Source organism: Felis catus, chromosome B4, assembly GCF_018350175.1.
Source record: "Felis catus isolate Fca126 chromosome B4, F.catus_Fca126_mat1.0, whole genome shotgun sequence".
NCBI classification, from domain to species: domain Eukaryota; kingdom Metazoa; phylum Chordata; class Mammalia; order Carnivora; family Felidae; genus Felis; species Felis catus.
The window spans coordinates 36,066,649-36,086,151 of record NC_058374.1 but is presented as its reverse complement, the minus strand read 5'-3'; the positions used below and the strand labels follow the sequence as shown (position 1 = coordinate 36,086,151).

The 19,503-nt window shown below is 42.2% G+C and overlaps 1 protein-coding gene across 40 annotated transcripts in view; it reads left to right on the top strand.

Annotated features, from left to right (window-relative positions):
• Positions 1-19,503, top strand: part of CACNA1C (calcium voltage-gated channel subunit alpha1 C) — a 753,388-nt gene that overhangs the window by 95,345 nt on the left and 638,540 nt on the right. The gene's annotated exons all lie outside the window — the stretch shown is intronic.

Sequence of the window (19,503 nt, the reverse complement as noted above, 5' to 3'; positions counted from 1 at the left end):
GCCAACCTCCCGCTTTTCTGGGCTGATTTTCCATTGCAGGCTCCAGCTAGCAGATGAGTTTCTTAATAGTCAACCAGTTAGCAAATAAAACATCAGAATGTCCCTTATCTGCTGGAGACAAGGCAGAGGGGAGAAACGTGTTCTGGGAGGGAAGACATACTGTGCTTTTCTTTTAACTACTTAGCAATACGGCAGAATAGTAATCATAATAAAGTAATAATAATAATAATGATCACAGTTAACTCTCTTTACAAATGGTCATAGACAATGTTGCTTGCACCTTAGCTTGTGTGGGTTATAGAAAGCATGACATTAGCTTCTCTTTCTCTGGGTACTGCATGGAGGAAACTGGAGAAAAGGGGCTATTGAGGCTCAAAATATCATTCCTAGTATTGCTCTGATACTTTACAGTGTATCAGAATACTACATAATAAACTATATTACAAGAACCAATTATTCATTATTTCCATAGAGCACATGCTAAGAGTATTTAAATGCGCGTGCGCGCACAGACACACACACACACACACACACACACACACACACACTGAATAAGGAAAATATTTCAGATTACACAAGAGTTTAATGCACTTTGGGGACCCAGTGAGTTGTGGAGAGGAATATTGGTAATGCAGCCCCCTAAGACTGTTTGGACATTTCTACCTCATATTAAGTGGAGAATTGTTCTCTACAAGTAGATGTTACAGGTATAGTACTTTGCAGATGAAACGGTGAGCTGTTAGCCCCTGCAGCTGCCTCTCAGAGTCTTGGTGATGACTTGAACTCTTCCTGCATTTTTTTCTTTGAGTGAACATTGTCCTAGGTGGGTTCATCTATGTATATAAAACTTTGGACTTAACACTGAAGCATACCGAATGGGGATTTTGAGGCCCTGCTGATCTTTGTATCCTTACTTCTGGCACAGGTCCCCGCTCATTCAGGCCCTTGATACATGAATGAATGCATGCTGGTGAGAACGAATGAATGGAGACCTAGAAGACCTAAAGTGGATGTGCTTTCTGCCTCTCCCAGTAGGTGGCACTCCAGGGCTTAGGAGTCAGGAAAGGGGCAGTCTCCCTGCGTTTGGTGAGGAAAGATATTGGGAGAGTTTGGAGAGAATTTCCTGTGTGCTGTGACTCTTTGCTTATACCTATACCTGCCCCAGTGCAGAGAACCCCAAAGACCAGTGTGTGTTCCCGTGCCAGCACACACACCAGAGGACCCCCCAGTGTGACTGAGGCCCTCAGTGATCTTGCCACCCTCTGGTAAAGAAAACCCACTTTGGATTTCTCCCACTTTTGCACACTCTTACCTCAGACTTCTGTTTACCTCTAAAACAGCATCCTACTCAGCCTTGAGGGAGCCTTTTGGGTGATTAGCTGAACTTGTTATGGCTGTATATTAATTTTCTCCCTGATTTACCATAGATGTTTTAGTAACCAGAGGGGCCAGGACTTCCCAAGCCCAGTGGAATATGAGGTGACCAGAAATTTGGGATTTGGAAACCCTAACCTATAGGGTTACAGAGCTTGTCAGCTCAAAGGCAAGAAGGCGTTTTCCTAACTTTATTAGGGGAAAAAAAAACACAAAAACAACTGGGTACACTTCACAGCTGATTTCTGTTTATGAGTCTGGCTGGGCTCATGCTGGGTAATGGCAGAAAAGCTCCCGAGACCCAGGTTAGTCAGTAACTGAGATTTGTTCTAATTTTCAGTGATGTTTTCCAACTCTTGGTTGTTTCTTTTCTATCCCTTCAGTTGGCCTTCTTAGTTGTTGTGGCAAATTCTGTGAGGTCTGAGAACCTCTTGCTATCAGGTTAAGAAGGGGCGAATGAGTGGACCATAGCATTTTCTTCCTTTTCAGTAATTCTTCCTGCCTGGTGAGGCATCTGTTTGTTACATGGTAGTAACAGGTCAGCTGGCGTCATCCCCACTTTTCCTTGCTGGGACTCCAAAATCAGTGCTCCGCATTCAAAAGTAAGAGACAATTTTATTTTCCAGTATTGACTAAAGAAAACTGATAGATTGTTTGGGAAACACCTGAAGACTTAAGAGCAAAGCCAATTAGCAAATGATCACACTAATTTAGTCTGTTTTTAGATCCCATCCTCACTGTTGCCTCAGTTAATGCTGGGCACTGTGGAGGAGAGCAGAAGACTGATTTTAAAAAAAAGGCATGGGGAATTGTTTTGCAAAATATCAGGTGCTGAATATTTAGCAACATGAGTGCTAAACATTCTGATAATGAAACAACACTCCAAGCCATGGCTGTCATTATTAAAATAATTTAGTAAACACCTGTTTACATGTACCTCAAGGTTAGATACTGTATAAAACAAGTAAAAGTGACAGGATCCCTCTGGGAAAATGGAATGATTTTCAGTGCTGTTCTAAACCCAGGTCCATAGACTTTAACTGAACCCGGGTCAGAAAAGCAGCATGGAGGGCTGAAGTAGTGAATGTGATGGTTTGAACCAATAGCCCAGGTACTACAGGAAAGGTCTTCGATGTATTTTAATTCCCAGATGGAGTGCTTCTGTATTCAAGATGAGGCTTTACTGACCCTAGGAGGTGCACACCTAGAACATTGCCACAGACCTTGCTTCTTTCCCTCCATGGTGTAGGAGCACTTGGAGGCAGGTGCTCGTGGCAAGAAGGCAACTGGAGCTGAGTCTCGGGTTCCTAGGAGGCTTGGGACCCTGAGAGCCATGCTGCAGTTGTAGTCTGTGCCCTGTGTGGGTGGGGGCCCAGGAGGGCCTTGTAGAGGAGCAGAGTTGTGAAATGGCTGGGAGCTTCAGGAAGCCAGCTGTTGGGAGAAGGACGCAGGAAGAGGCCCAGATGACTGGGATGTGTCCAGGGTTGGGGAGTAGTTTGGGGAACACAGTTACAACTTGTGGAACTGAATTAAATCAAGTGGGGATTTAAGGGACATAAGGAAAGCAGTTTGGGCCTGGAGCTGGGGAGTCAAACAGAGGTTGAAAATAGGCCCTTCCCCAGAGACCAAGGAAATGAAGGGAATAGTAAATCTGGCTCAGAGCCAGAGAATGAGGAAAGGGTGGATTAACTGGCAAGAAGCCAAAAGTTCCTCCCCTTCCCAAAACCTCATCAGACCATTGCTGTCCATAACATGTTCACTTAAAAACATCTTCTTGCTGCACTGTGTGCGTGTGTGTGTGTGTGTGTGTGTGTGTGTGTGTGTGTGTATGTGAGAGAGACACAGAGAGAGGGTGGGGAGGAGGTGGTTCTAGATTCATGAGCTTTGAAGGGTTTGTCAAACAGACGTAGAATAAATGTAATGTCTCTGGGAATTTACTTTCTAGGATCAAAGCATTTTAAGGAACCTTAGGACAAACTGTTTCTAGTTACGAAAACAAAGGCTCCTAAAGAGTCAGTCACTCAGGCAGGGATGTGACAGAAAACAAGGTCTTCAGACTCTTTTTCCTCCTGCTTTCTCTTGACCACACTTGGTATATGTTAAACCTGATAAGAAAGCATTGCTTAGTATTTCTGGTAAAATTTTGCTTAATCAACCTTTCAACCTCTCCCTATTCTACCTCTGTCCAATCCCACCTTTGTACTGACTTAAAATCACTTCTGAGATGTTAGATTTGGAAACAGAGTTGGAGTGGGGTGGGGGTAGCTATCATTGGAAAGGTTTAAAAATAATTTCTCAGGCTGCAGAGTAAAAGTTCATACATGTCCACAAGGACCTCCAACAAAATTCAGATCACTATTCTGTCTGCAAACAGATATAGCTCCAAGCTGTTTTTATTTGTGTACTTCCTTTCTGTCCCGCTCTAGGCTCATTTCAGCCCCTGTGAGGGAGTGGGGTGATGAGAGGCGAGCTGTTCTGTAGGACTTCCCTTGGCGAACTGTTGGCAGTTCTTCGTGGACTGGCTTTGCTGTTGGCCAGTGCATGGAGTCACATCACTGCAGGGTAGAAACCATGGGGACATTTAAGTTGCAGGCTGGCCAGAGGACCGGCTGCCGTGGACTCTACCTGAGTTGGAAGAACAAAGGCTTCTCCTTGCTTCTTTGTCAGGGCTGGTCTTCTAGGACACGGCTCTGCCCAGGAGACGTTTAAATAAGGAGCCCTGGTTTAAATCAGCACATGGAAAGGAATTCATCTAGGACCTGCCTCTGACATTCCCATCATCCTTGAAGCGTTTGTTGGCTGACTTGTTTGATGCTCTTATAAATCGAAAACTGGAAGGCCTTTTAGGCTGACTTGATCTCTAGCTTTAAGACAGGGGCATGAGCTAGACTCACCCTTAGAGATGTGGCCTTTGAGATCCCTGGGGGAAACCACCATTTCAGAACATAGTGTTGTGATAATTTCATGAAATATTCACACTGCCAATCTGCCAAGGGGGGTTTCTTTTAATACACTTGGCTACACTTGGTATTGCCCGCTTGAACCTAGCTAAAAAGAAAATAAAATAATCTTGTCTCCTGTCCTTTAGAGAACCAAGCCAAAATCCAGACAGTAAATGAATGTTCTTCCCCATATAGCCTGTGGGCAGAAATGTTGACTTGATTACTCAATTAAGCTCTATTTACTTTGTAACCATTGTGTCATGTTCAGTCATTTATATTGTTTTTTTCCTTAGAAAATAATCCATGTTGGGCTAAAAAACTTTCAAAGATGTTAGTTAGCAAAAGTAAAAAATAAAATAAATAAGACTACGGCTAGAAAAATGACTGGGGTCACATTCTTTGACTTGATCTTTTGTTGAGAGTTCTGAGGAATCAAGCCTTACATTTTTAATCTATAAAATGGAGATAAGAATCCTTAGCCAGTCAACTTTACAGGGCAGCTGTGAAGCTCCGTATGGGAGAATGAGTGTAAATCACCATGCAGGTATCAATTATTCTTATCAGAAAGCAGACCACTAGGGTTTGAAAAAGCAGTGCCATGAAACAACTTTCAAAGTGTTTCAAACTACTTTGTAGGTGTTATTGGATGACTGACATTATTCAAAATTTCAAAGATGGAAATGGAAAACAAAAAGCAACAGAGACCGAGGTGGTCTGGCTGATACCAGAATAATCAAAGAAGTGAAAAATTGGTCATGATAGGCTTGGTATTTTGGTTTTCTTGACATCTGTTGACCAGTGTGAGGCCAGTAGAATCCCAGGACCGTGGGACCGTCTGAACTGCTGTTTCCAACCAGAGTGTCAGGACCCGGGGGTGCAGGGTTTCCTTATGCCCACCAAGCAGCTGTCCACCTGACACGCTGCTGTCCTCTCCCACCCACAGCGTGAGGCTCCCTGCCTTCAGCCTAAGGTCCAAAGCCAAACTGGTCAGAAGTCCTTTGGTGGTCCAAATATCTGAAAATAGGGCCACTGAGCAGGAAGGACACCAGCTGGGCAAACGAACATCCACTTGCTTTCCGACATGAATTGCCGAAACCTAAACACAGCTCCTTAGTACAGAAGGACAGATGACTGCCTGGAAAATAAAACTTTGCTTCAGATGTAAAACTTGCCTTAGAAAAAAAAAAACCAAACCCCTATTTTTCATGAATAGTAAAAGTGCTAGAGGTTTGTAGATAAAGAGAGGGAATAGTTCCATGCAGCACTGAGACACTTACCACAATAGGAAAAGGCTTTAATTTTCCATCTTAAGTGACAGATTAGCCTTTAGTTTCCTAAAGCAAAAAAAAATCTCATCATTAAAAAGGGTGCTGGAAAATTCACATTTAAGTTTGTACCTTGCTCCCCTCACTATGCCCCCTCTCCCAGCCTCGGGTCAGTCTGTAGAGTCTTTCATGCTTTCATTTTTATTTAAAAAAAATAAGTTCTATTGAAGTATAACTTCTTCCTTTTTATATTTTTAGGATGGGGCAGGAGTGATAACTACCACTTATTGAATGCCTAGTATGTCTCCAGCAGTGTTCTTTGGGCTTCATGCACTTACTATAATTTTGTCCTTATATCAGTCCTTTGCGGCAGGTGCTAATATTTTTCAGATGAGGAAACTGAGGACCAAAGATCTTGTGTATTGTGGCCAGCATCACCCAGACAGTATTGGGGTGTTAGAATTAAATCCAGGTCTGTTAGACTTTCAAAGCATTTGTTGTTTCTATTATTTCTCTATGTGGGGAAGAGGAGAAAGAAGAACTCACTATCCATCCATTTTGGAAAAAACTACCTTGGGCTAGCCTTATGGAACCGTGCTTGGATTTGCTCTGTGGAAACTCCAGCTTCTCCTGGTCATGTGTAGTAGATAAACAGTTGAACACTTGTTCTTTCTTTCTTTCTTTCTTTTTTTTTTTTTAGTATGTATGTATGTATGTATGTATGTATTTATTTATTTATTTATTTTGAGAGAGAGAAAAGAGAGTGTGTGTGTGCATACACACACATACACATGTGTGCGAGTGAGTGGAGAGGGGCTGAGAAAGAGGATCCCAATCAGGCTCCACACTGCCAGCACAGAGCCCAACGTGGGGCTCAACCCCATGAACTGCGAGATCATGACTTGAGCTGAAGAGTTGGACACTTAACAGACTGAGCCACCCAGACACTCCAACACTTGTTCTTCTTTGGTGGCTGCTATGTGGTCACTCTGCATGCCCCTCCTCAGGGTCCCATTTTCTGGCTATTCATTTATGCCCATGGTTTCTGACTGGGCCCTCTTTGGTTTTTCAGATCCCTCTGTAGATCTTAATGGTAGATCTAGACTAGTAAGTCTTGGCTTTGAGATGACCACTTCTTGGCATGGCTTTACTTCACCACCCATTCTTGGAATGTCTTCTCAGCAATTCCCTCCTGGAAAATGGACAGTCTCCATCCTCAAACAAGATTCTGACGAGTTCAGGGGACCATCCTTGCAGCTGAGCTTTCGAGACTTCATGAATGAATGAATGAATGAACTATTTATTTTTAAATAACACCTTTGTGGAGATATAATTCACATGCCATAAAATTCACCCTTTAAAATATACAACTCAGTGGTTTTTAGTCGTTTTACAGAGTTGTGCAACCATCACCACTGTCTAATTCCTGCACATTTCATCACCACAAAAAGAGATGCCCCCCACTGGCAATCATTCTCCTTTTCCTCCTCCCTTCAGCTCCTGGAAACCATGAGTTTACTATCTGCCTGTATGGATTTTCATGCATTATTGTCAGCAATAATAATTCTACAATTGGAGCTCCTCTGTGTAGTCTAGCTGTTGGCAGCACATCTCATGCATTTCAGATCTAGGTATGTCGTGACAATCTGTATGATAAATGATTCAGTTAAAAGGAAGCACATGAGATTATTTAGAGACTTGCGTATCATTTAGAGCTGAAATTAAGTACTTTCTTTCACTTATGGAAAGAATGGTTTTAAGATTTATTTCTTTTAACTGGCTCAGTAAAGCTAAGTGTACAAGTCACATCTATTGATAGTTAAAGGAGATGTGAATGCTGACCTTTAAAATTTTTTTATTGTGGTAAAATATATGTAACAAAAATTTGCCATTTTAACCATCTTAAGTATTAAAATTCAGTGGCATTCATTTACAGTGTTGTACAACTATACCACTGTCTATTTCCAAAACTTTTTCTTCATTCCAAGCAGAAACTCTGTTACCACTAAGCAGTAACTCCCCACTCCACCCTCTCCCCAGCCTCTGGTGACCTGTGATTTACTTTCTGTCTCTATGAATTTGCCTGTTGTAGATATTTCATATAAGAAGAATCATACAATGTTTGGCCTTTTGTGTCTGGCTTATTTCACTGATAGTGTTTTCAAGATTTAGTCCATGTTGTAGCAGGTGTCAGAACTCCATTCCTTTTCAAGGCTGAATAATATCCCATTGTAAGTGTATACCGTATTTTGTTTATCCATTCATCAGTTGATGGACACTTAGGTTGTGAATACACTCTGGCTATTGTGAATAATGCTGCAATGAACATTGGGATACAAGTGTCTGTTTGAGTCCTCGTTGTTAATTCTCTTGGATATATACCAGGAGTGAAATTTCTGGTTCTGAATTATGACTTTTTAGTTAGAAGAGCCCATTTCCTTGTGTGACTCCCCAAGTTTGAATCCTGCAGAGGAAAAATATAGTATTATGAAGTTCCACTGTGTCAGTAATGAGAATGTAGTATTTTCTCTGGGGTCCCAGTGCCTATATCAGAAATTTGACTCTAATTAGGTATTTAACAATCTAACAGCTGTCTTGATGAGGAGTGACTGATGCTGCCTCCATTCCAAGAAATAATGAACGTCCCTAGATCCAGTTCAGCGTTTACCTCCATGCTGATTGGGATTTGTAACTGGACAGGAAATGGGTGTTTGGCAAGAGAAAGCTATTTAGTCTGTCTGTCTGTCTGTGTCTCTCTGTCTGCCCATCTGTGTAGTCCAGGGGCACCCATGTCTGTAGAGAGCTATATCCAGTCTGACAATCCTGATGATTGAGGTGGCTGCTGTTCCTCTGTACTGTTGGAAGGGCAGTGTGGCTGGGTTGATAGGGTCTCTCTTTCCCAGCTTTGGAGATGCTTGGGGGGAAGCCGTGTCCCAGAGCTCTTGTCTACTCCTCACACCATCTGAAGTCTAGGCAAGGGAGGAAAAAAGTGTGATGGAAAAGAAACAGGGAAAAGAGTCAGGAAGAGAGGGAGAGAAGGGAGTGGATAGCAGAGGGAAAAATTTTAAACTTGATAGGTCCATGCTGGTGATTAATGGCCCAGTTAAAGATCAGGAAGCTTCTTTCCAATCTTGGGATGGCTTTTTTTTGGTAATTGTCTTACCTAAAAGTAGTAATATTACCTTACATTTTGATTGACCTAAAATACCTTTTTAGTCCTTTTCATGTCTACTATTTTAGCTGTTCTTCAAAAAAAAAAATCCATTGAAGTAGTGGGACAAGTGTTATTATTCCTAGTTTATCAGATAAGGAAAGCTGGGCTTAGAGAATTGGAACAACTTGCCTGGTTAGGGAAGGAAAAAAAACTAGTCAGGTTTATTTTTTTTGAGAGAATATTTTATGTTAGACTTATCTTATGTTTATTTTTGGGGGTCGCATATATGTTATTTCATTTATTCCTTACACGAACCCTATTAAAGTTGGATAGCTTTTTGGTAACAGGATAGACTAGAATTCACTTCTCCTTATTCTTGGTTTTGTGCTCTTTTTGTAGCCTGGCTGTATTATCTGTTAGGGCACTATGTTCTGATGTAGGCACAGATCTCAAAGCCTTATGCCTGCTCAACTTCACATACTTCCATGAGCCTGTACATCTTGATTGGTGGGTTCAGCCTGGTCATAAATGTGCGCATGTGCGTGTGTGTGTGTGTGTGTGTGTGTGTGTATGTGTGTCTTAGATTAGCAGAGCTCAGTATGCTAAGACAGAGATGCAGGTCACTTCGAAGACCAATACACTTAATTTTATCCAACTATTAGTAAATTATTCCCTTGTAGGCTCTGACTTCACATCCCCTCCCTGGTCCTGCTTATAGGTGTGTTCTGGCCATTGTCCATAGCTAAAATATTGCACAGTGTTTCTCCAAAGTCAAAAAGCTTCTGCTACCTTGTCTGGGTGCCCAGGTCATTCTGGGGCTCTAAGCTCCACATCTGAGGGGATTGCAGTGAGTCACATCTCATATTTGGTCTGCAGTGGATAGAATCTTATGGCTCTGTTTTTCAGTTATTTAAAAGGCAAAAATTTTGACCTATGCCCAGCTGTCTGAAAGACCAGGAGATAAGAAGCCTTTTTCTAAGATAAGTTGACTGTGAAGTGTCCCTGAATGTGGGGTATCTCATGCCAATTGTGATGAAAATAATTTTAAGTTGTTTTTTTCCCTTCCCAGAATTGGGATGGTTGGTCGTTCACAGAAAGTTATGAGCATCTGTTATCTGTAAGGCAATTTGCTCATAAGATCTCTGGATTCAAGGAGACCTTCAAGATTATAGTCTCTTGATTATCCCTTCCTTTAGGGAGTATGTAGTTTAGTAGGAGGCAAGATACACACCCACATTCACAGATAGAACTATAATAAAAGGCAGACTATGCTTGATGTTACAGGGAGGTAAAGATGAAAGCCTTACTGGTTTAAAGAAGGAGGGTAATACAGTTAGATGGAATAAGTAGAGAAGGCTTATGTAAAGATGATGACAGCTGGATCTTGAAGGGTGAACACAAGTAGGGTAGAGAGAGGGGTTGCACATTCACTACAAGAAGAATGGTATAGTCAATGGTATGTTGAAAGGCATATGCATTGGATTTTAAAGGAATAGTGAATTGGGTTGGATTAGAGCACAAGTTATATATGGGCAGAAGTGAGAGTCAGGCTGAAGAGCTTGCATCCCATTTGGTAGGCAGCGGAGGACCACTGAGTGAGGAGTGGTATGGTCAGAGCTGCTCTGCCAGAAGACCAGGCAGGGAGCAGAGTAAAAGATGAAGTGGGGGTGCTAAGACTGCAGGTGGGGGGACATTTATGAGGTCATAGTCCAGGCATGAGAGGGAAGAAGGGCTTTTCTTAACAAAAGCCAGAGGGCAAGGGAATTCTTTGCTGTTGTCTATATGGAAAGGGGAGAGGGTGGATTTAGGGAGTAAATGGAAGATACTCAGCATATGTGCAGAATTAGAGTTTATTTATTTATTTATTTATTTATTTATTTTATTTTATTTTATTTTTTTTAGAGTTCATTTAGAGGTGATGTTTGAAACTGTGGAAATGGATGAAATTATTAGGGAGAGGGAACAGAGAGACGAAAATGATGAAGGGGCTGAAGATGGAGTCCTTACATTCAAAGGATAGGAAGGGGAAGAAATGGAGCAGACAGAACCAGAATGGTCAGGGAAGTAAAAGAAGAGCCTTGCTACTGTGGAGCCATGGAGGGCAAGAAGGCCATCGCTGTCCGTATTAAATGGACTAGTGGGTAGGGAAGATGGGAACTGAGAGAACTCTACTAGATTTGATGATCTGGGTATCAGCAGTGGACTTTGAAAGTGGGTTCAGTCAGACTGCCTGGTGATGAGGCACGGTTGATGTGATGGGAGGCATAAATGGACCACTCTTTCTACTCTTTCTAGAGTCTTGACTGTGAAGGAGAAGAGAAGAGATGGATTTGTTGGCACATGAGAGACGACATGGAAGTGCGGGACTGTTGATGAAGCAGATCTAGAAGGCAGTTGGAAGTGGGGTCAGGGACAGGAACGGGAGGTTTAACCCCAACCAAGGAGGTACAATTCTGTCTTCAGAAATAGACTAACAGTAAGCAGAGGATGAGAACATAAAGAGTTGTGAGGGAGAGCTGAAGAAGGAGATATTATGGGTCTCAGGGACTGCATTGCTGGATCCTGAGACAGATGAAGGCAGTTGTAGTGTAGTCTGAGTTTGAAGACACAGGAAGAGGCAACGGTCAGTAGAAAATACTATGGGACATCCCAAAGATAATCAGTAAGTGTTGCTAAGTCAGAGGAAACCTGGTTGAGGTCAGGAGGCGTGAGTTAGGGGCCAGCAGTGATCAACACTCCTAGGGAAAGTTTTTCCAGAACTGACTTTGCCAAAGTGAGATAGGCACTAAGTAGGTCAAGGGGGCAGAGGACTCTAGTTCTGTAAAGAGATAAATTAAGCTAGAGTTGATGTGGGAGAATGGAGGTGGTTGCCTAGGACAATTGAGGTGGCTGGTGGGAATGGAGGTCTCAGGACACATAATTTTAGTAGGATTCATGAGTCTGAATCCTCCAGCCTGCCTTTGTTCTCATGGATTATTCATCAGAATAGCTGGTTGGCCACTTGAGCTCTGAGTGGATGTACAGAGGAGCAGGTGGGCTTTCTTTGGGGAACATAAGAACAGGAAGAAGATGGCAAACCTGGGTGGTGGGGATAATGGCAGTGTAAGAAGAGTAGATATAAGGTGATGGACTAAGGTGTGTGTGTGTGTGTGTGTGTGTGTGTGTGTGTGTGTGTGTGTGTGGAAGGGTAAGTGCATGGAGACAAATTTTACTGAAGTCTTAAAATTTGGCTTCCTGAGAACCTTCTGGGCACTAACACCAAAGCAGAGAGCCCATGCTCCAGAGACCTGAGGTCATGTTCAAGACAAGGATGGAAGGAAGCAGGTAACATCAGGACTGGCATAGAGGTGGACATAAAACATCAGGTTGTCACAAATAGTCTTGGGCATCATGGACAAGGAGTTTGCACTTTTGGCCTCAGTCATGGCTCAACAGTAGACAGGAGTGTTCTGGACAATTCAGATGAGAAGTGCCGGCTTGGGGTGGCACTATGATATTAGTTCCTTGGAGAACTGATTAGCCTTTGTGGAGTGTTAAGCTTTATGATTTCATATCATTACAACTGTATGTATATAAAATTCCTGAGAAAAGAACAATTTATTATTTTTTCTTTATCCCCTCCCTCTCATAACCTCCCATAACAAAAATGTTATAAACCACTGGAAAATCTCAGGCTGGATCCCATTGGAGCTTTGCAATGCCTGTAGTTTCCTGCAAAAAGAAAAATATGATATCTGAATGTTTAATGAGAGGATGTAGTTTTTGGTGCCAAGGACAATAACACTCTTTGAATGCCATGGACGTATACTCTTCTGGATGGTACTTCATCCAAGAAAGAGTTGATGACCAGGAGGCACCCCAGGCTCTATCCCAGTCCTTGCCACATGTATAGGGACTCTAGTAAGAAGTCTGACAGGCAGCCTCTGTGGACTGGAAAGCCTTGCCTAAAGGCAGTGAGAGGGGCAGTGGCTGCAAAGGCCTAGTGATTTGAGTAGGGGAAGCTAGGCCCCTGCACTTCCGCTCATGTTCTCTGCACTGACCATCACAGTGAAATGCACAGATAGTCCAGTGGCTGCAAGTCCTGCCTTTTTCCTCTAGCTCCCTGAACCCATCCCCTACCTCTTCCACTAGACCTGACCATTGTGTGGCACAACCCCAGCGAGAAGGGTGAAGCCTTTACTGGGAAGCACATTTTTCTGCCTTTCTTAGGTAGTGAAGTGGCACTAGTTGCCGGCCTGCCTTCCCAGAAACCTCTGGGAATTGGCATGACCAGTCCTGTGGCCACCATTTCACCTTGTCTGGCTTTATCTGGGAAACCTCTTTGCCGAGTTTGGCCTTTTATTGTGGAGAAACTCAAGGTGGCACTGACCCCACCTTGATCTCTTGCTGGATCTGGGCAGCAAGACTTTGGGATTTTCCCTTTTTCCACTCCAGGGAAACTTGGGCAGAATGCACCCCTTTCCTCTGAGGGTATCAGTTGGGGAATGGGCTGAGTCTGAATGCACTGGTTTCCTCAATTCCTGTTGCACTTTCCAGACAACTGGTTCTAGATATTTCCTTAGAGTTTGACTTAGCTATCGTAGAATAAAGGGGAAAAGAAGATCCTAAAGAATAAAATGGCCTTAAAAATGTTCTTGAGTTGGATGAAGAAATGGAATAGACCTGGTGTCTCCAAGAGGTAGGCACAGCTCTTCTTTGAGACATCCACAGAGAGCACACTGGGCAGTCACATTTATGCACACTCAGCCCAGGGGCAGGCATATGTCAGTGCCTCCTGAGGGGTTATAAATAGGTTGTGGTCCATTTGAAGGAGAGAGGATAAAATGGTAGTAAAAGTCATCTTTATTGTGTTTTAGGCCCAGAAGTAAATGAACAGCAATTCTAAACCTTAGGGAAGTGTTCCTTTAGCACTTGGGGACCAAATGCTTTCAATTTCTTTGTCAAATATCTCCATGCGGTATGTGTATGTGTGTGTATGTGTGAGAAAGAAGAGGCAGAGAGGAGGAGAGAACAGCATGACTTAGCTGGAAACCTCTGAAAGACAGCATGTTGTTACAAGGTTCAGGCATGCCTGGGCGCAAGGAGACCTGTGTTTAGATGTACCTCAACCCCTTGCTTTGGAATTTTGGTTGAATCATTTAACTCCCCTATGTCTCAGGATCTACATCTGCTACCACTCTGTGCCCCACCCCCATTAAGAATCTGTTTATTCTTTTAGCCCCATTTATAAATGACGATTACTTGAATATTTCATAGGGATTAATTGAAGTACCACAGGAGAAAACTTATTGTGTCCAGTCCTTTATATACTGTCAGCTACACAGGGAAATTGTAATGTAGGTTCAAATGCTTAAAGAATATTTCTGAGCCGAGTTTTTTCTAAGAAAGAACGTCTTGGGGCTCCTAGGTGGCTCAGGTGGTTCAGTGTCCAACTGTTGGTTTCAGTTCGGGTCATCATCTCATGGTTCATGAGATCAAGCCATGCATCTGATTCTATGCTTTCAGTGTAGAGCCTTCTTGAGACAGTCTCTCTCTCTCTCTCTCTCTCTCTCTCCTTCCCCTCTCCTCTCTCTCTGTACCTCCCCCCACTTTTGTGCATGTTCCTCTCTCTCTCTCTCAATAAATAAATAAATAAATAAACAAACAAACATTTAAAAAAAGAGAATGTCTTAGGTGGTAAAGGAAGAATATAAGACAACCTTGCTCTGGAACTTCAGAAATAGTACCAGAGAAAAGGGCTTTGGACTTAAAAAATTTTTTTAATGTTTATTTCTTTTTGAAGGAGAGAGAGAAAGACAGAGCATGAGTGGGGGAGGGGCAGAGAGAGAGGGAGAGGGAGACACAGAATCCAAAGCAGGATCCAGCCTCTGAGATGTCAGCACAGAGCTGGATGCAGGGCTCGAACTCATGGGCTGTGAGATCATGACCTGAGCTGAAGTTGGACACTTAACCAACTGAGCCACCCAGGTGCCCTGGGCTTTGGGGTTTAAAGGCATGGGAATGTCCTGTGTTTCCCTGGCCTAGAGAGGGGTTCTTGAATTGAGGATGCTTTATCTTACATGCAGTAGATGTGATGAAGAATTCAAAGCTGCTCCCAAGGAAGCTTTTGTGAGGAAGCTTTATTTCATCTTTTATTCTTTTCCTTTCTTCTTGGTTTCTTTCCTTAATATGGAAGCACATATTTTATAGTTCTTTCAGGAATGGTCTAGAGTGGTAAATTTCAAACTTCCTCAGTCTTTGTTTAACATTGTCTTTTTTTCTTTTGTCTTCACTCATGAATGATGTTAGGTACAAAATTCTGTGGTAGTAGTTTTACTCCAGCAATTTGAAGATATTCCATTTTCTTCTGGACTCTATTGTTGCAGATGAAAAGTCTGCTATAAGCCTAAATCACTATTCTGACTTAAAAAGATACTCTTTGACTTTAGTGTTATGTGGTTTTACACTGTTGAGTTAATACAGGATTTAAAAAAATCTTGCTTAAGACTTGGTGGGATGCTTCAATCTACAGATTCATATTGTTCTCCAGTTCTGTAAAATCCTCAGTCATTTTTAAATATTGCCTCTCCCCTGGTCTATTTTATTCTAGAACTTTATTATTAAAATATATATTGATCTTTCTCATTTTACATTTTCTCTTAAATTCTCTTTCATATCTTATATTCCATTATCCCTCTTTGTTATATTCTGAATAATTTCTTCAGCTCTATCTTCCAATTCACCAGTTTTTGCTTCATTTCTTCCTAAACTACTGTTTAGCCTTTAAATGCATTTTTATTTTTAATGGCTATTTTGTTTCTAAAAGTTCTATTTTGTTCTTCCTCAAAAAATTTTTAATAGTGTATTTTTTTCCCTTTTGGTTTGTATTCCATATTTTAGATTGTTAATAATTTTAAAATATATAAATCCTATAAATCATATATATACTCTATACATATAAAGTGTGTATAGTCTATTTAAAACTGTTTTATCTACTTCAGCCCTTGGGGAATGGTTATTCTTGTATCCACTGACTTTCATTGGTGGTGGATCATTTCCTTCTGTGGCATATAAATTTTGCCATCTTCTTTGTGAATTTTTTTCCCATGGGGTTTTAAGCACCTTGAGTTGTGGAGGTCTTACAATAGTGCTGTTTTGCAGTTGCTTCTAGTGGGTAGTCTTGGTGGTTTCAGTGTCCAGAAACAGTTTTTAATATTTGCTTCTCGACTTAAAGTGCCCACAGCACACTGGTGCTTTAATTATCATGAGAAAAAAATATTTCAGACCCAGAATTTCAGTCAGAGATTAATGGAACATGTATATGAAATGAATTGACTCAGACAAACAGGAAACTATTTTATTTTATTATTTTATTTTATTTTATTTTATTTTATTTTATTTTATTTCAGTTTAGTTTATTTTGAAAGAGTGAGAGAGAGTGTGTGCAAATTGGGGGAGGGGCAGAGAGAGAGGGAGGGAGAGAGAGAGAGAATCCCAGGCAGACTTTGTGCCATTAGCACAGAGCCCAACACAGGGCTTGATCTCGTGAACTGTGAGATCATGACCCTGAGCCGAAATCAAGAGTCAGACACTTAACCAACTGAGCCACTCAGGTGCCCCAAACAGGAAATATTTTAATTTTTCTACCGTTGCTGCATACAGACCCTCTCTGTTGGATCTCCCTTGCCTTTTCTATCACATTCTCTCAGGCTTATCTTTTCTTTCCACTCACATCCAGTTACTAGAATAGTCTCATTTCAATAGTTAGGACTCATGTTACAGATATTAAAAAAGTCCATAGAGGGGCGCCTGGGTGGCGCAGTCGGTTGAGCGTCCGACTTCAGCCAGGTCACGATCTCGCGGTCCGTGGGTTCGAGCCCCGCGTCAGGCTCTGGGCTGATGGCTCGGAGCCTGGAGCCTGTTTCCGATTCTGTGTCTCCCTCTCTCTCTGCCCCTCCCCCGTTCATGCTCTGTCTCTCTCTGTCCCAAAAATAAATAAACGTTGAAAAAAAAAATTAAAAAAAAAAAAAAGTCCATAGACTATTTCAGGCCTTACCCATGGCTTTCAGATTTGTATGGAGAGTAGTGTAGTGATCTATTTTTTTTTTCCTTCTTCTAGCTCTTCCACTTCTCCCCTATTTCTGCACTTCTCGGATTAGGGCAGAGGAGAAAAATTTAGAGGAAGTAAGGCTAAAGTCTCTCTCCTTGGTGCTGTTTCTTGCCAGAGATTGGTTGACTGTCATGTTCTGTGCTGTGGTACTCATCTCAATACTGGCTCTTTGGTCATTTTTGTGGGTTCTTTGATGGTCCTCATGGGGTCCTTTATACCACAGAGCTCCCTGATGTGGGTAATGTGGAATCTCCCAGACTTCTTGTGAATCTCACAGCCTCTTTATGCTGAGGCAACCCTCTTGGGTGGAGTATTTTACAGTGGCTTCAATCCAGCCACCTTACAGTGCCATTAGCTCAGCCCAGTAAAGGCTGCTGTGTTTAGTTAAAATTTGGAACTGCAGGCAGCTTCCCATTGTTGCCCTTTCTTCTTACCCTGTCTCCAGTTCTCCAAGAATTCTCTAGAATTCTTGAGGCAGGAAGCAGGCAATGTCCTTTGGTTTTTGTGTGCACCCTCCAGACTCTAAAAGACATGGGTCAGCGCTTTCCCCACGATAGTCCTCTGTTCTGGTTCCCTGGGGAGGGCATGTGGGTCCTGTCCCTTAGTGGGCATCAGGCTAGGAGGTGGCAGGCTGGTCTCTTTTTATCGCAGGCACGCCAGTCTCAAGAGATGCTCCCCTTGGTACTCACCTCACTTGGCTTGGGAGGGAGGGGGAGGGTTGGAGAAGCACACTCTGCCATAGCCCCTACCTTATTATCTCTAGGACTCCTGTTTCTAGTCCTCTGCTTATATGGGCTGGATGGGGTGATGGAGGGAGGGTGAAAGGACCAGTTTGGTTACCTCTTACTTTTGCAGCAAGGTGTCTGTCCAGTACCTTCGTTGTCTGAGGAATACTTCTCATTGACTGTTCTTAGGTTTGGGGCTTCAGCTGGAATGCTGAGACAATAGGAAAAGTACCAATCAGCATCTGGTGACCCACATTTCCTTATCTCTTTCTTGGGATGGTGGGCAGAGATTTTAGACTGGGTTTTTTACTGGGGAACAGTTTTTCCAGGTTCTTGGCTTTTGCCAAGGCCTCAGTTCCCATTCTTGACTTTGTGGGGTCCCTTAGCTATGTCTCCTCCCAAGTAGATGTTAAAAGCCCAGCTCTGGCTCCACATCCTCCAGGGCCATCACAGCTGTAGTGCTTCGGCTTGTTACTCAGCTTTAAGTTCTCTCTTTCTCCCTGGGACTGAGGAATTCCCTTTCTTTGTGTCAGCTCATATTGTTCAGCATTTCTCTGCATAGTAAAACAATGAATTTGGTTTAAGCTTGGCCTGCCTCATTGCCAGAACTGGAAATTTGCATCTGTATTTTATAGACCACTAATAATAATTCTACTTCCATCACAAAGATGTGAGGACAAATGAAATCATGGATGTGGACATGCTTGGAAAATTTTGACCCATTTATGAAGAAGGGGTTATTATAAATATACCTCTGCTTGGTTTGTTGAATCATTCTCCCTTGAACTGGTACTTTAGTAAAACTATATTTTTAAGCAAAACTGTCAATGTGACATGATGATATTTAATAGTTTACCTCCTTTAACTATCACATTCAATTTATGGCCCCTAATTATTTCCAGTCTATCCTTTGAGACTTACTCATTTAGAGTATTTTAAACTTTCTGGATGTCAGTCCATTATTTCTTCTTTTTAACATTGTGAAGTATAAGAGGTATATATTAGGTATACATTAAAACAAATTTTCATACATTAGGTGTCTGTTAGGTATATTAAGTATATATCAGGTATATCAGGCTGGCTCATTCTGCTTTTTTTCACTTAGGAAACCAAAGACAGATCGGACTATCAATCATCAATCATCAATCAGTCAGTTAATGTTAAGTGAGTGCTTGCTCTGAGTTTGGCACTATAATAGCCACGTAGCAGAGGGCATAGACAAGCATAACCAATTTTGACAGCCATGTATGAAGCATCTAGCAGAGCCAGATAGACACAGTGCTCAATATATTGAGGAATAAAACAGATGGGCATCTGCCCCCTGGAGCTTACAATGGAGCCACTGGCTGAATTGCATTAGGATTTCTCAGTGATAGCAACATGGTACATTGTTATAACCATACTTACTTGGTAAGTGAGTGAATCCTTCAGACTCTGGAAGTCTTGCTCAGTTTTTTTTACAGAGCGTTAGTATATAGACTGATACCATAATCCCATCAGGGATAAATTAAAACAAAAACCAAAACAAAACAGAACAAAAACGTAGTCTGGAAGTTGAGCAACTTTTGGTATGAAGGCATGAAACATAGTATGAAAAATGATTTTATGGGGCTTGTTTGCTATCTGTGTATCATGGAGGTTTGTCTCTGGTTGTCATTTCTGTGCTCTTCCATTGCTGTGGAGCTTTTTCAGATTACTCTTAGGAATCCAGAGCTCTTTGCTTTTACCTCTCCTTTCCTCTGTCAAGACATGCTCACAGAAAAAGGGCTCAGATATTCAACAGAGTCATGAAGCACTGTCCTTGTTCATCCTGGCAGTCATGGGTGTGTCTTGAGTGAACTCTGCTGTCCCTTGAAGCCAACACCATCCCTTGAGGGTGTGAGGAGAATGGTTCCTTCAAAAATCAGTTAAGAGCTCCTCCAGAAGGAATAGGGCCATGAGGACCCTGCTCAGA